We start from the raw sequence: 15507 nt of genomic DNA on the forward strand, positions 1-15507 counted from the left end.
GTGCCAAGGGACTGCATGGTTCCCAAGGCAATTCACAGGGAGAATGGGAAAATGGCTAGCTAGAAACTTTGGGCTGCTTCAGGGATGGAGTCTCAGAGCATCTACTTAGGCATTTTAATTGGGTGAAAAAGTTGGAGAGAGGCTCAGCACCAGGGACCCACCCTTCCAGGCCTGTCCCCAGCCAGCACTTTTCCAAATACTCAGCAATGAAGTAATGGGTGAAAACTTGTGGGACGAAGTGAAATGAATGAACTAGGAGGTCAAGTAACTGAGGGAGTAATGAAATGACATATTTTCTAATGAGAAGGAAACTTTGCTCACTTCTCATAGGAACTTCAGAAAATGCAAGCCTGGGAATGGGGAAATGGGGGGACATGGCTGGAGAGAAAGACCTGAGGAATCTCAGAACAGAGTCCTTCGGGCCCTCCTGTTGGTGTTCATTTAGGTCCTTTCCCCATAGTGGAGGCAGGAGTGAACTGTCACTGAAGGAATAGGTCAGGGCCTGGCTCCTGTAGCACTGGCCCCTGAACTCTTAGTCCCTGCTCTGGGCTACAGGGTCTAGGGCTGACCAGGCTCCTCTCCCTGCTCTCAATGCAGTATCTGAGGGCTCCTCCTGTCCCCTGCTAGTCCAGAATCCTATTCTGCTGGTTTAGGGGCCTCTTCCTTGGACAGACCATCTAATTTATGGAGATGGAATGGCTATTGCTGTAAAGTTCATTGAGTTTCTTGAATTAAAGTAATTCCAGGGGCCCAAGTTCAGCTGGTAGGCTGCATGCTCCCAACACAGGTTCTATCCCCAGCACCCATATGGTCCCTTGAGCCCTGCCAAGAGTGATCCCTGAGTGAAGAGCCAGGAGTAACTACCTGAATACTACCTGGTGTGGCCTCTCCTCCCCCCCCCAAAAAAAAACAGAAATAAAGAGAAATAAAAACAAAAGAAAGCAAGAAAGAAAAAAGAAATAGAGACAAAGATAAAGAATAAAAGAAGAAAGAATGAATGAAGAAAGAAAGAGAGAGAGAAAGAAAGAAAGAAAAAAGAAAGAAAGAAAGAAAGAAAGAAGAAAGAAAGAAAGAAAGAAAGAAAGAAAGAAGAAAGAAAGAAGAAAGAAAGAAAGAAAGAAAGAAGAAAGAAAGAAAAGAAAGAAAGAAAGAAAGAGAGGCTGGGGAGATAGCATGGAGATAAGGCATTTGCCTTGCATGCAGAAGGACGGTGGTTCAAATCCCAACATCCCATATGGTCCCCCGAGCCTGCCAGGAGCGATTTCTGAGCGTAGAGCCAGGAGTAACCCCTGAGCGCTGCGAGATGTGACAGAAGAAGAAGAAGAAGAAGAAGAAGAAGAAGAAGAAGAAGAAGAAGAAGAAGAAGAAGAAGAAGGAGGAGGAGGAGGAGGAGGAGGAGGAGGAGGAGGAGGAGGAGGAGGAGGAGGAGGAGGAGGAGGAGGAGGAAGAGGAGGAGGAGGAAGAAGAAGAAGAAGAAGAACAAATGAAGGAGGAGGAGGGAGGTGGAGGAGGAGGAGGAGGAAGAAGAAGAAGAAGAAGAAGAAGAAGAAGAAGAAGAAGAAGAAGAAGAAGAAGAAGAAGAAGAAGAAGAAGAAGAAGAAGAAGAAGAAGAAAAGAACTAAAGGAAGGAAGGATAGTTTCTCTGGATTGTTCAGTATATGTGGAAGCTATGGATGTTCTTATCAAGCTTTGTGGTTTTTTTCTCATAAAATATAGTAATTATATTAGGTTTGTGCTTTTATACAAATCATATGTGTGTGATAGTCTTAAAATATAAGAATCCAGCACTGCTGAGTAGTTTCATGACATTCCCTTTCCATATGTTTATTACTCAAAGGTTATCAGTACAATTCACTTTATGGATATCTACCTCTGTACACTCTGTTCTCCTGCATATGACAGCTACACAGAGATCTAATAGTCTTTGTGATCATATATAAGTATCCCTTCCAGCATAATTTTTGAGGGGTGACCATACTCTGTCAGGCCCAAGATACCATCTACTTAGGGATTAAGTCTAGGGTTGTCTCATACCCTAGATTTCCATTCAAGGACATGTTCCAGTCCTTGAATCATCTTCTTATCCTCTCCTGGTATTCTTATAGACAAGTGAATTTATTTAATCCTAAGAAGTGATGAAGACTTACATGTGTATACTCTGATAATCTATTCCACAATCAAGATGATAAGCCTTATTATCATCCTCAAAAAGTCCTCAAACTCCTTTTAGTCCACACCTTCCTCCCTCTCCACTGATGCACTTTCTGCAATTGTACATTGCTAGCCTTTCCTGGCATCCTTAAATACATGGCATCTCTTATGGCATATACCTTATCCAAGTTTGCTCCCTGGAACCCCTTATGATACCCTGAGCCCCACCAGGGGTTATCCCTGAGTTATCCAGGTGATAACTCCATGCATAGCAAGACACAAGTACAAAACAAAATAAAACAAAACAGAAAACCCAGTGACATTGGTGATGGTAAATGTAACTGGTAAAAATAATAAGTATTGTTATATTGGACATCTGAAACTCAACCATCAACAAAAGTTTAACTCTGCATTGGATGGTGATTTTATTAAAAAAAACACAAAACAAACAAAACAAATTTCTCTATTCAGAAAAATTATTTTGAGAGTTAACCATGTAGCATGGAACAATAGTAGAACAACTTTGTTGAACATTGTCAAATGCCATTCATTTTACCTAGAAAAGTGAGTATATTCAAAAGCTTCTCAGAAACTCTCCTCCTCCCAAGCATCTAGGATACCCAGTAGTAATCTGCTCAATTTATCTTTTCCTCCCTGTATCCCACAAGGTGGGATGAATCAGATTTGAGCCCGAGTAGTCTTTGGTACCTGGAGTAGAATTTCTCTTCTGTGGTTGGAAACTGAAGAGTGGAGGGAAACCCCTAGAGTCCCATCCACATTGACCTTAGAAATTCAAAGCCTCTGACTTTCAAATTTGGAGGAAGTAAGAAATATTGGTGTGTCAGTCCTCTAATAACTTCCCTATGATCTATAAATGCTAATATGTCAAGCTTGTTTGAGAATGTTCAAATCTATGTTCTTACTCGTTTTTGTCTACTTGTGTTTTTAATGATTGGTCAAAGAATGATGGAATGTTTGGCTACAATTTATTTTTCTTTTCTGTCAGATCTTGCTTCATGTATTTTGAAATTTTGTTATTAGATACAGAAACTGTTAGGATTGTTACATCCTCTGGGTGAATAGATTCTTTGTCACTTTCAAATGATGTATTTTAATCCCTCTTAATATTATTTTATCCAAAATCTACTTTGTGAAGCTAGGGAAATAATACCAGGATTTAGGTGCATGCCCTAAATGTGGTCAATAATGGTTCAATACCTGGTGCCACGTGGTCTCAGAGTACTACTAGGTGTGGCCCTGGAAACACCATGCAATATTACTGGGACTGGATAATCCTTGCCACTGCAGGGCCTAAGCAACATTACATCTTTGGATCCCTGCATGAGCCACCAAACTGCCTGACCTCTGAGCACTACTCATCTCCCACAAATCATAAAACCCAAACAAAATATGGGCTGTGTCTTTAAAATTATGAACAAGTTTTGTCTTTAGATTGGGATATTTAGACAATTTACATAAAATATGCTTTTTATGGGTTTGAGTTATATTTTTTGTGTCATGCATATGTTTCCTTTTAAATATTGTTCTGTATATTTTGAGATTTAACTTCATATACTTTGTTAAAATACTAGTTACCTATTAATTTTAAGGGTTGCTTTAATGGTGACCTGTAAGTTTAATCAATCTTTAATCTATTGTGATGCCATTCCCACCTCTTGTGGTCTTCTAATAGAGCACTTCTATTTCTCTTTTTCCTGGGCCTTGAGCAACTGTCAGTATTTTAATCCCTCATATTTGTGTATTCTATAATGTCTCATTACTTGGACTTATAATACTCAACTATGTGCGGTGATGAGGTTTGGTGTTCAGGTCTTACTCCTAGCTTTGTATTCATAGGTCACTTCTGGAAGTGCTGAGGATCATATGTAGTATCTGCATAGAAGACATGCTCCCTACCACTGTACTAGCTATCTCTTCATCCCCTCCAATTTTGAAATATTCTCCTCTTTATATTTTATATAAATTTAAAAGGCTTGTTTACAAATATCACCCTTATTTGTTCTGCAATTATTTATTACTTATTGTACTGAGTTTAATTACTGCACCATTGTAAAGGCAATACTTTCCTCACTAATTTTAAAAAGGAGATTTTCATCAATGCAACTTATCTATTGACTCAGTTTTATTTTCTAAATAAATTACACCTTCTTTTACTGACCACTTTAATTTCTACAAATCGTAGTTTGTAGGTCTGCGAGATCAGTTTCCCTGGTCCTGGCCAGTTTTATTGTCTTTCCTTGCATATTTTTCTCTCCTAAAAATATTTTGCAATCAGCTTGCTAAGTTTCACAAAAACTCTTCTGGGATTTTTGCCTTTAATTTGTTTACTAGTATAGCAGAATCTTTAAAAAAAAAAAAAATCTAATCTCATCCAGAAGCATGGTCTTTCCACTAACCCAGGTCTTGTGTTCTGCCTTGTTCTTACAGTTCCTCTTGTACTGTTTACGAGGTGAGATTTGTCAAAATGTCCAAACCCTCCCCACCTGCCGCTGTTGAACCTTCCTTGTATTTCTGTGATTAGCTCTTCTTGCTGGTCTTGTCACACGTGTAGAACAGATTTGGGTTGAGTTTATGACCCCTGCTCCTGGGTGCCACCTAGAGGGCATCATCAACCCATTCTTTAAACTGGGGCCGGAAACCTGAATTTCACCAAGGTATTATTAGGCTTTGGCACTGCAGCCCACATGGATGTAAGAATCTGGAAGACATAAAATCTGTGTTCCTGGCCCTCTTCCTTGTCAGTATCTCCATTTATCCTGCCACCTTAATTTCTCCCTGTGAGACCTCAAGGTAAGATACCAAGTCTGTTGCTCAAAGACATATCTCAGAACCCAGCAGATGGTTGCCCAGCTGTGAAGTATCTTTTCTCTAGGGATTATAATAATTTTGACTCCAATTTTTGGATCACACCCAGTGATGCTCAGATGTTACTCCTAGCTCTGTGTTCAGAAATTATTCCTGGTGGTGCTCAGGGGATCATATGGGATGCCCAGGATCACACCCAGTTTGGCCACTTGCAAGGCAAATGTTCTTTACCCTTGTTCTATTACTCTGGCCTTTTAGGGCATTTTAATGAGGGCAAAAGATCTTTGGAATAGATTTGCTTTCTTGCATCTGAATGCTCTTTCACACATCAGAAAACTATGTCCCAACTTTGATCCAACAAGTAAGTTCTTGAATATTTGGTATTAGCCCATTTAGAGACTCAACTCTTGTGGGGCAGAGTATGGGGGAGATTGGGGAAATGGGGTGGATGTTCTTAGAAGTTGTAAATTATAGGATTTGACTATTTTGAAATAAAAATAAATGAACAGAACTGAGAAAGTGGGCAGTGTGGGTGGATTAGTGGGGGGCATTTCCAATTAAGAAGGAATGCTCAGAAATGACAAGCAAGTAAGCTTAGATTGTTAGAGGAATCCACAGCCGAACAAAGGAAGAAAGGGATTACTGCAATTAGGGAAGTGGTTTGTGGTAGCTCAGTTCATAGACCACAGTTACAAGCAGTTGGAGGAAAGCCCGAAAACACTTCACAGGACAGTTTAGACTGAGACTCTAGTAAGGGAGCTGTGGGCAGGTGCCAGAAGAGAGCATTTGAGATAATTAGCCTCAACCTGAGCTAGTTGTTGTCAGTGGTTGAACTGGAATCTGGAGGGGGACAGCTGCCAAATCTAGAAGATAGCCATCAGTAAGGATTGGAGGTGCTGAAGCCAAGTCCACATGAAGGTGAACCCACTAACTATTTCACTTAGCACAATGCTCTCAAGGTTTAACCATTTTTGCAGGATACTGCAGAATTTCCTACTTTTTTTTGGAACTAAGAAGATTTCACTGTAGGTTGAAGAGCTAGCTCAGTGTGTTTTTTGGAGGTTAAACAAAAGCAAGTTTTATTTAGAAATTCTGAGGAAAGGAGGGAAGGGAAGAGAGAGAAAGTAACATGCTCAAGAGAAAGTGTGGGCTTCTCCATTGACAGAGAGATCCCAGTTCACATCCTATATTCTAGCAGTGGTCCTTAAACTATGGCCCTCGGGCCACATATTGTATTTGCATCTGTTTTGTTTCTTCATTGCAAAATAAGATATATGCAGTGTGCATAAGAATTCGTCATAAGTTTTGTTTTTACTATAGTCAGACCCTCCAATGGTCTGAGGGACAGTGAACTGGCCCCCTGTTTAAAAAGTTTGAGGACCCCTGTTAGAGTGAAAGTAGGAAAGCATAAAAGTACACATCTCAAGAGCAGAGCACCTACACCTACAATGAGTTGCCACCCACATCCTTAAAAATGACTGCTTTAAAAAAAATGAAAAACTACCAATGAGAATGTGGAGTGGAACCCTGGTATACTGTATACTGTCTCTGAACTTTTTCTTAATGCATGCCAGAGAAGGAACCCAGGTCTACCTCACATATAAAGCATGCACTTAGGTACACATGTGTGTTGTCAGCCTATGCACATGGTTTTCATATGTTGCCCTACATATAACTGCTTTTGCCTTGCATGCGGCCGACCCTGGATGGACCCAGGTTCAATCCCTGGCATCCCATATGGTCCCCGGAGACTGCCGGGAGCTATTTCTGAACAGAGAGCCAGGAGTAACCCCTGATCGCCACAGATTGTGCCTTCCCTCCAAAATTTATTGGCAAAGCCTATGCTTTTGGGGAGCCACACCAGCAGTACTTAGGGTTTATTCCTGATTCTGATCTCAGAACTCACACCTGGCAGGCTCCAGGTACCATATAAGATAAAATTGTACCCTAATTGGTTATGTGCAAGGTAAATGCTTTATTTGTTGTACTATTTCTTTGACTAATACAATGCCTTTGTCCCATGTTATCTTTTTAATGTTTCATTATTTTGGAACTAACCTTTAGGGCATTTGTTCATTTTGATATATTTTTTGCATATAATGTTAAGGCTACAAATTTAGTTTTAGGCATTTAAACATTTAAGTTTTGCAGCACCATTGAAAAGATTCTTTTCCTCATTGCATGATCTTGACACCTTTGTCAAAATCATTTGAACATGCAAAGAAAGGTTTCTTTCTGGGGTCTCTATACTATTTCATTGATCTAAACAGATTTTTGTTTGTTTGTTTGTTTTGGGCTACACCCAGTGATGCTCAGGGGTTACTCCTGGCTATGCACTCAAAAATTGCTCCTGGCTTTGGAGACCATATGGAATGCCAGGGGATCAAACCATGGTTCATCCTAGGTTAGCACCAGCAAAACAGATACCTTTCTGCTCTGCGCCACCACTCTAGCCCCTGATCTATACAGATTTTATGCCAATAAAAATACACTATTTTGATAACTGTATTGTATGTTTTAAGTCAGGAAGTATTAGTACTCCAGTTTTGTCCATCCTTTTATTTCTTTGGGGGTCAGGGATGGGGAGACATGTTTTGGGGCCACTCCTATTATGATTTGGATGTATTTGATTTTGTTTTCTTGCATAATTCTAGATCTCTTAGAAAAAAATTTAGTGCCATGTTGAATAAAAGTTATAAAAGTGATTGCCACAGATTGTGCCTTCCCCCCAAAATTTATTGCCAAAGCCTATGTTTTGGGGGACCATACCAGCAGTACTTAGGGTTTATTTCTAATTCCGATATTTCTGCATTATTCTCAGTCTTGGAGGGAAAACTTTCTTTTAACTCCAGGATATAATTATTGAGGGAGTTCCTTTTCATTTTTTTTAAATAATGAAAAAATTGTGAATTTTGTCAAATGGTTTTTCTGCAGTAATTGAGGGTTTTGTTCTTCATTTTGTTTATGTGGTATATTACATACATGTCTGTGTTGACCATCTTGCCTACCTGGAATAAATCTAACTGGGTTATAGTGTAGAACACTTTTTATTCTTTTTGAGTTATTTTTTGTGGGGAGGGGCATATCCAGTGGTGTTCAGGGTTATTCTTTTAGCTCTGTTGCTTTGGAATTACTCTTAGCAGGGCTTGGGGAAACCATATGGAGTGATGGGAATTGAACCTGAGTCAGTTATTAGCCACTGTCCCTTGTGTTCAATATGTCTAATATGCTGCTGAATTCAGTTTGCTAGTTTTTTTTATTGGGGATTTCTGCATCTGTGGTTGTCAGGTATGTTGGCCTGTGGTTTTCCATTCTTGTGGTTACCTGCCTGGTTTTGGTATTAAGGTAATGTAAACTTGATAAACTAAGTTTGCAAGTGTTCCTTTCCTATATATAGTTTTTTGGGCCACACCTGGTGATGCTCAGGGGTTACTTCTGGCTATGCACTCAGAAATCACTCCTGGCTTGGGGGACCATATGGGACGCTGGAGGATTAAACTATGGTCTGTCCTAGGCTAGCAAGGGCAAGGCAAGCCTTACTGCTTGTGCCACCGCTCCAGCCCCCTTTCCTATATATTTTTTGAAGAGTTCAAGAGGATTGTTCTTAATTATTATTTGAGTTATTTTTGAGTCAATTTGACAAGATTTATTATTTGAATAGCACTACAGGATTTGGGGAAAACCCCATTTGTAGAAAGCAGAACAAAGCTGTTACTGTGCCTGGATACTAGGTTCAACTGAGGGTTTTTGTTTTGTTTTTTATTTTAAAAGTAAAATTTTTTGTTTTTTTGGTTTTTGGGTCACACCCGGCAGTGCTCAGGGGTTATTCCTGGCTCCAGACTCAGAAATTGCTCCTGGCAGGCACGGGGGACCATATGGGACGCCGGGATTCGAACCGATGACCTCCTGCATGAAAGGCAAACACCTTACCTCCATGCTATCTCTCCGGCCCCTAAAAGTAAAATTTTTTTTTTTTTTTTGGTTTTTGGGCCACACCCAGCGATGCTCAGGGGTTACTCCTGGCTGTCTGCTCAGAAATAGCTCCTGGCAGGCACGGGGGACCATATGGGACACCGGGATTCGAACCAACCACTTTTGGTCCTGAATCGGCTGCTTGCACGGCAAACACCGCTGTGCTATCTCTCCGGGCCCTAAAAGTAAAATTTAACCTATGAAGTCACCTGGTCCTGAAGTTTCTCTGTTGGTAAGATTTTAGTTACTGGGGCCGGCGAGGTGGCGCTAGAGGTAAGGTGTCTGCCTTGCAAGCGCTAGCCAAAGAAAGATCTCGACCGCGGTTCAAACCCCTGGCGTTCCATATAATCCCCCCAAGCCAGGGGCAATTTCTGAGCGCTTAGCCAGGAGTAACCCCTGAGCATCAAACGGGTGTGGCCCGAAAAACCAAAAAAAAAAAAAGATTTTAGTTACTAATTTAATCTTATTTTTTGTAGCTTGATTTGACTTTTTATTGCTCTTTCATTGAGCTTGGAGAGGTTGTATGTGATATTTATCTGTATCTTCTAAGTTTATCAATTTTTGGTGTATATCTATTTAGAATAATCTTCTTAATATCCCCTTTATTTGTCTCACCTGTTATTATGTCTCCTTTTTCACATTTCATTTATTCATTTTAGCTATTTTGCTCCTTTTTTTGGTTTAGCTAAGTGTTTGTTATTTGTCTTGGCTTTGTTTATCTTTCAATTATTTTTCTATTTTGTATTTATTTACTTCTAATATTAATTATTTATACCTTTCTTTTCTCATTTTGGGATTTCTTTTTCTTAACTTTTTAGTGAAATAGAATAAATTTATTAATCAGAGAAGAGAGAGTATCATACATAAATAAAAGAAATTATTCAGTCAAAACTGAGATGTGGGCAACTCCAGAATAGAATGTGTCTTTTTTCTTGGTGGTGGAGGGCTCACACCCGGCAGCACTTGGGGTTACTCTTGACTCTGCACTCAGAAATTTCTCCTGGCAGGCTCGGGGAACCATATGAAATGCTGGGATTCAAACTATCATCAATCCTGCATGTAAGGCAAACGTCCTACCGCTATGCTGTCTCTCTGGCCCCAAATATGTTTTATTATAATTTTTAAACTAAATTAAATTTCATTTGTTTGATTATAAATAATTTATGGTTCCTACATTTTTCTCTTGTTATTTGAGAATCATGTTTCTATTTTATTGTTTTCTTTTTATTTTGTAAAATAAGATAATTTTTATTGAACAAAATTTACTTTGGAAGAAGAGAGGAGAGAGAAGAAAAGGAATACATGTTTGAGAGGAGATCTGAGCTTGAAAGAGCACACAGCAAAGACACAAAGAGAAAAGCAAGCAAGATAAGCAAGCCAGAGAGGAAGTGGGTTTAAAATGCAAGTCTTTTTATTGTTATGTGGGCCACACCTGGGTAGCATGTAGTGCTGGGACTCAAACCCAGAGCTTTGCAAATGTAAATCCTGTGCTGTAACACTTTACCCACATAACAGGCCACAATAGAATATTTCTTAATTTATAAATAAGAATAAATAAATAAATATATAACATATATTTATTTATATATAATATAATACATATTTATATATTTATGTGTATATAACATATTTGTATATAAATATAAATAAGTAATTTCTTAATTTATAAATAAGTTGTTTTGTGGTGGTGGTGGTTTTTGGTTTTTTTTTGGGTCACACCCAGGGGTGCTCAGGGGTCACTATAGGCTTTGCTCTCAGAAATTACTCCTGGCCAGTTCTGGGGACAATAGGGATGCTCGAGATTGAAACTGGATTGGCCACATGCAAGGCAAATGCCCTCCTCACTTCACTTTTTTTGCTCCGGCCCCAAGTGGAAGTGTTTTGATAAGCACTAATTCTGGTGTTAAGAGTCTCAGGAAGTCGATCTGGAAACATTCAGCCTGCTCCATCTCTTACCGTAATACTCCTCTCATCCTCTAGAATAGTATTTTTCAATCTTTTTGTGCAAAGGCACACATTTTTCATGAAAAAAATCACAAGGCACACCATCATTAGAAAATGTTAAAAAGGGGCCGGGCGGTGGCACTGGAGGTAAGGTGCCTGCCTTACCTGCGCTAGCCTAGGAGACGGACCGCGGTTCGATCCCCCGGCGTCCCATATGGTCCCCCAAGCCAGGAGCGACTTCTGAGCGCATAGCCAGGAGTAACCCCTGAGCGTTACCGGGTGTGGCCCAAGAACCAAAAAAAAAGAAAATGTTAAAAAATAATTAAGCATTTTATAATTGTTCATATTTCTGTTTACTTGCTCAGTGCGAAACCTGGGCCGGTTTGGCTGAACACAAAGCTGATATTCCGGCAGGAATCGAAGAAAGACACACACGTAGCTCTTCGTCAACAGCTCTCAGTCTCTGTCTTTAGTTTTTATAGTCTGTAACATGCTCTTTGGTTCACAAATAGACCAATCATGCCAAAGCCACATATTACGAATGAAATTGAAATTTTTCCCCCAGCACACCAGACAATATCTCATAGCACAGTGGTTGAAAAACGCTGCTCTAGAAACTCATTCCTTGAGACACCTTTCTCTCCTAATCCCCTGAGAATTGGTCTTCTTGTCTCCAAAAAGTAAAAAGCTTCTTTGAAATAATTTTCTCTCCCAGCTACTGCCACATCTTTTTCTCCTCTCCTTTTATTCCAGCTTCTCAGAAAATGTATTCCTTACTGAGGATGTGGCTCAGTTGTCGATACTTCCCTTGACTGTGGGAGGCCCTGGATTCCGTACCTAACACTGCATTCTCTCACAAGCACCACAAGAATATCCTGATACCTTTTCTCTTTTTCACATCTTTTTTTTTTTTTACATTGTATCCTCAAAAAAAAAAGTTATCCTTATTTATTCTGCCAAATCTACCTAGGAATTATACCAGGCTCCTCCTTTAGTCTATTCATTAAATGACTCATAAATTCCATCTCAAAAATATTTTTAGAGAGGCTGGAAGGATAACTCAGATGGTAGGGTACTTGCCTTGCACATGGTCACACAGGTTTGATCCCAGGCACCTCAGATGGAGACTGCCAAGAGTAATCCTTGTTCACAGAGCCTGGACGAGTAAGCCCTGAGCACCAATAGGTATGGATCAAAAAGATAAACAAATAGTACAATGTTGATGGGCGTGGTGTTAGAATTTTGTGCATAAGACATCACTATTAACAGAATTGTAAACCATAGTCTTAATCAATAAAAAAATTAAAAATATATCTTTAGAATCTACTTTCTCTATTCTCCTTGTCTAGATGTAAGCGTATAAGATAATACCCAGCTATCAACCCCAAACAAAAGTGTTCCCCTTATTTCATCTTCCTGGTAACCTGTTTTTTTATATGTAAAAGTCCCCCTGGATTACTAGGCCTCCCCACTCCTGGTTTTGGAAATTGGTTTGAATAAAGAAAAGAGTTCTGGATTGGGGTTCAGCAGAGAGAGCACATGACAGAGAGAGACCATGAAGCAAAGAGCAGGCTGACTCGAGTTTTTACTGGCTTGGTAATAGTTCCCCTCTGCTATCCTGCTTCATCAGGATAAACCTAAGGGATTAGAAGCACAGTGCCTGGAGCAGTTTCACCAACTCGCAGATATATATATATATATTTTTAAATAGTGTCCATGGTCTCTTGTCTAGAACTCCTGGAGCCTCAAAGAAGAGATTTCTGATACTTTCATTTAACCAAAGGCCTTTTGGCATCTGCTGAATTTTGGGAGCTCCATATCCTGTAGCAAAGATAATGAAACATCTACCAACACTCTAAGCCCAGACTTCCTGCCTGTGAGATCAAACCAAAGGAATAACTCTTTTCCCGATGGACACTACCCAGAAATGTTCTGTGCAGGTGGCATTTTAAAGACCCATTCTGAAAAAGTAGGATGGTGTCAGCCCCAGGGACAGGCTCCCAGAGGGCTCATTAGCTGTACTAATTGCACACTGTCTTTGGCAGTCTTAGTAATTAGATAAGTTTTTTGCTGGCAGTCAGGCCCTAGAATGTCTTTGTCTCAAGGTATTTTTCTTATCCTTGGGGAGATAGGGAATTGGATTATGTAATTTGGTTCCCCAGGAACTCCTTGCGCTTGTCATAAATAATGGTGCCTACATAAGGTGATGAGTGTCATTGTCTAAACGGCAGATACAGCTATGCCAGCCTTTCTCCACAGGTGGCATCAATGTAGGCATGTCAGATGTAACATGTGTATATGTAATTTTTACAATTAGCCATTTTCTTACAAACCTAAACTGTTCCAATAAGTGCGGTCATGAAAATAAAATAAAATAGTAGGTTGGAGAGGCAAGGGCAAAGAATTTATTGCTTATGAATGAAGCTTTCCTTAGTAGCCTTGTGCAGACTTGGGTTCTAGACTGTTCTTGGTTCACTATAATCATTTGTTTCTTTGTCTTCCTTCTGTCAAAGATGAGAGGTTCCATGTTGCTTTAAGCCCTTAGGACAGACTTGGATGGGGGATGGAGACCTTTGTTTTTAGACCTCGGCCACGTGGCTTCCTCCCCCATTAACCTGCAGGTCATTATCTTCAGGTGGTCTCAGCGGGAATCAGACTCACTCATACAGGCTTCATGAGAGATAACATCTTTATTTCCCTGGCCAACAGATGTGGCTGCTAACCATTTACGCATGCCATCCTTAGCTTGCCCTGCGTCTTAACTCCTTTCAGCCATCTTCTCTCTGACCTCCATCCTGGCAAAAACCAAAAGACCCTAATCCCTTGGCCCAAAGGCCTTATCTCACCTTCCCAAGACCACTCCCAGGAATGGGTGGGGTCTTGCAGGTAAAGACAATGTAATATCCGCTTACAAGGACCCCTCCCAGAAATGGGCGGGTTTTGCAGGTGGTCGCCTGCAAACCCGGGGTAGAGTTACAGTTCCAGAAGAATAAGAACCATGTATTTCTTGTCCCTCATCTCATCAAGCACAGGGGCTAGTTAAATAGATACTGGCTTAAAAATGAATACAGAGATCTGGAAGATGGTTGAACGGCTTACTGCCCATTTCCATCCTGGTGTCACCACATTCCTAACTTGGCAAGTTACTTCCTGCAACATCACACAAGGTATGAGTTGGCTAGCCTTGAAATCAAAAGGTACTGGAGATATACAGGGGTAGGCCTCTTAGATGCATGCATCAGACCCAGGTTAGATCCTAACACCATATATGGTTTCCCAAGATTTGTCAGGAGTTATCCCTAAAAAGTGCCAGTTGTGACTTTCCCCTCAATAAAACAAGCAAACAAACAAACAAACAAAACAATGAATCAACACCACCAAGATGTTTGACCAAAGCCAAGTGTTTGTGTGAACTGGGTCTTCAAATATCATCCACAGAGGGAAGGTAAAGTGACAATGAACACAATTCTAAGTATCACATTGTCTTTAGATGGTGATTTCAGGAAATGATGGAATCTTAGAAAATCAGAGAGGAAAGAACCTTTGACTATAGATTCAATCTGTCTCTGTTTTTCTCTATCTATACAAGCATGTTAGAATAGTGGACATTGGGGGCCAGAGAGATAGCATGGAGATAAGGTGTTTTTGCCTTGTGTGCAGAAGGTTGGTGGTTCGAATCCTGGCGTCCCATATGGTCCCCCGAGCCTGCCAGGAGTGATTCTGAGCCTGGAGCCAGGAGTGACCCCTGAGCGCTGCCCTGGGTGAGACCCAAAAACCAAAAACCAAAAAAAAAAAAAAAAAAAAGAATAGTGGACATTGGCAGAGAGTGAGGGGAGACTGGAAACATTAGACTTGTTAGATCTCATGATAGGAGGTGACAGACTCTAGATAGTTTTACAGATGCTCCTGGATGAATCAGAGGTGGAGATGGGGGGCTTGGTTTAGACTCAGAGGGCTAGTGGAAGACCTGAAAGCTTTCACACAGGGCTGAAGACATAGACTGTGTCCAGGAACCATGAAGGAAGTGATGCTGAGCCAGGCACCAACCTAGGGCAAGAGCTGTTCTGCCTGAGGTTTCAAAGCTCCTCCACAAAAAGTTGGCTTGTAAAGAGCCAGTTTAACTGCTTGCGTTAAACAAAGAAAACTAAGAAAACTCTATTTAATCCTAAGTTTTCTAAGAAAATTCCTTTTTATAATAAAAATGAATATATGGGGAAATGATAGGGTGATATAATCAGGAATCAGCTAAAAAATGAAAAAGCAGAACACAGAGAACACTACAGGGGGATCTTGTTCTGTTGCTGAGCATGTTTTGTACTTTCCATTTCTTTTTTCTTTAGGAACATGAATGAAGATTTGTTTATATGTATTTGTTTGTATGTAGCTCCTAATCTCTTTTTATTTTATTTTTAAATTTTTAGTTTTTTACATGCATTATTAAAAATCAAAATCTGTGCATACAACCCTGAATCCATTTATATCCTTCACCAAAAACAAAAACAAAAAAAAAATGAAGCCTTTAATAGAAATTTCCCATACCATCCTGTTGGCCTCTGAAAACCAAATCCATGGAATATTTGGAGATTCTGTGTCCTCTTGGCAGGTCAGGCAGAT

Source organism: Suncus etruscus, chromosome 1 (genome assembly GCF_024139225.1).
Source record: "Suncus etruscus isolate mSunEtr1 chromosome 1, mSunEtr1.pri.cur, whole genome shotgun sequence".
In the NCBI taxonomy this organism is placed as follows: Eukaryota; Metazoa; Chordata; class Mammalia; order Eulipotyphla; family Soricidae; genus Suncus; species Suncus etruscus.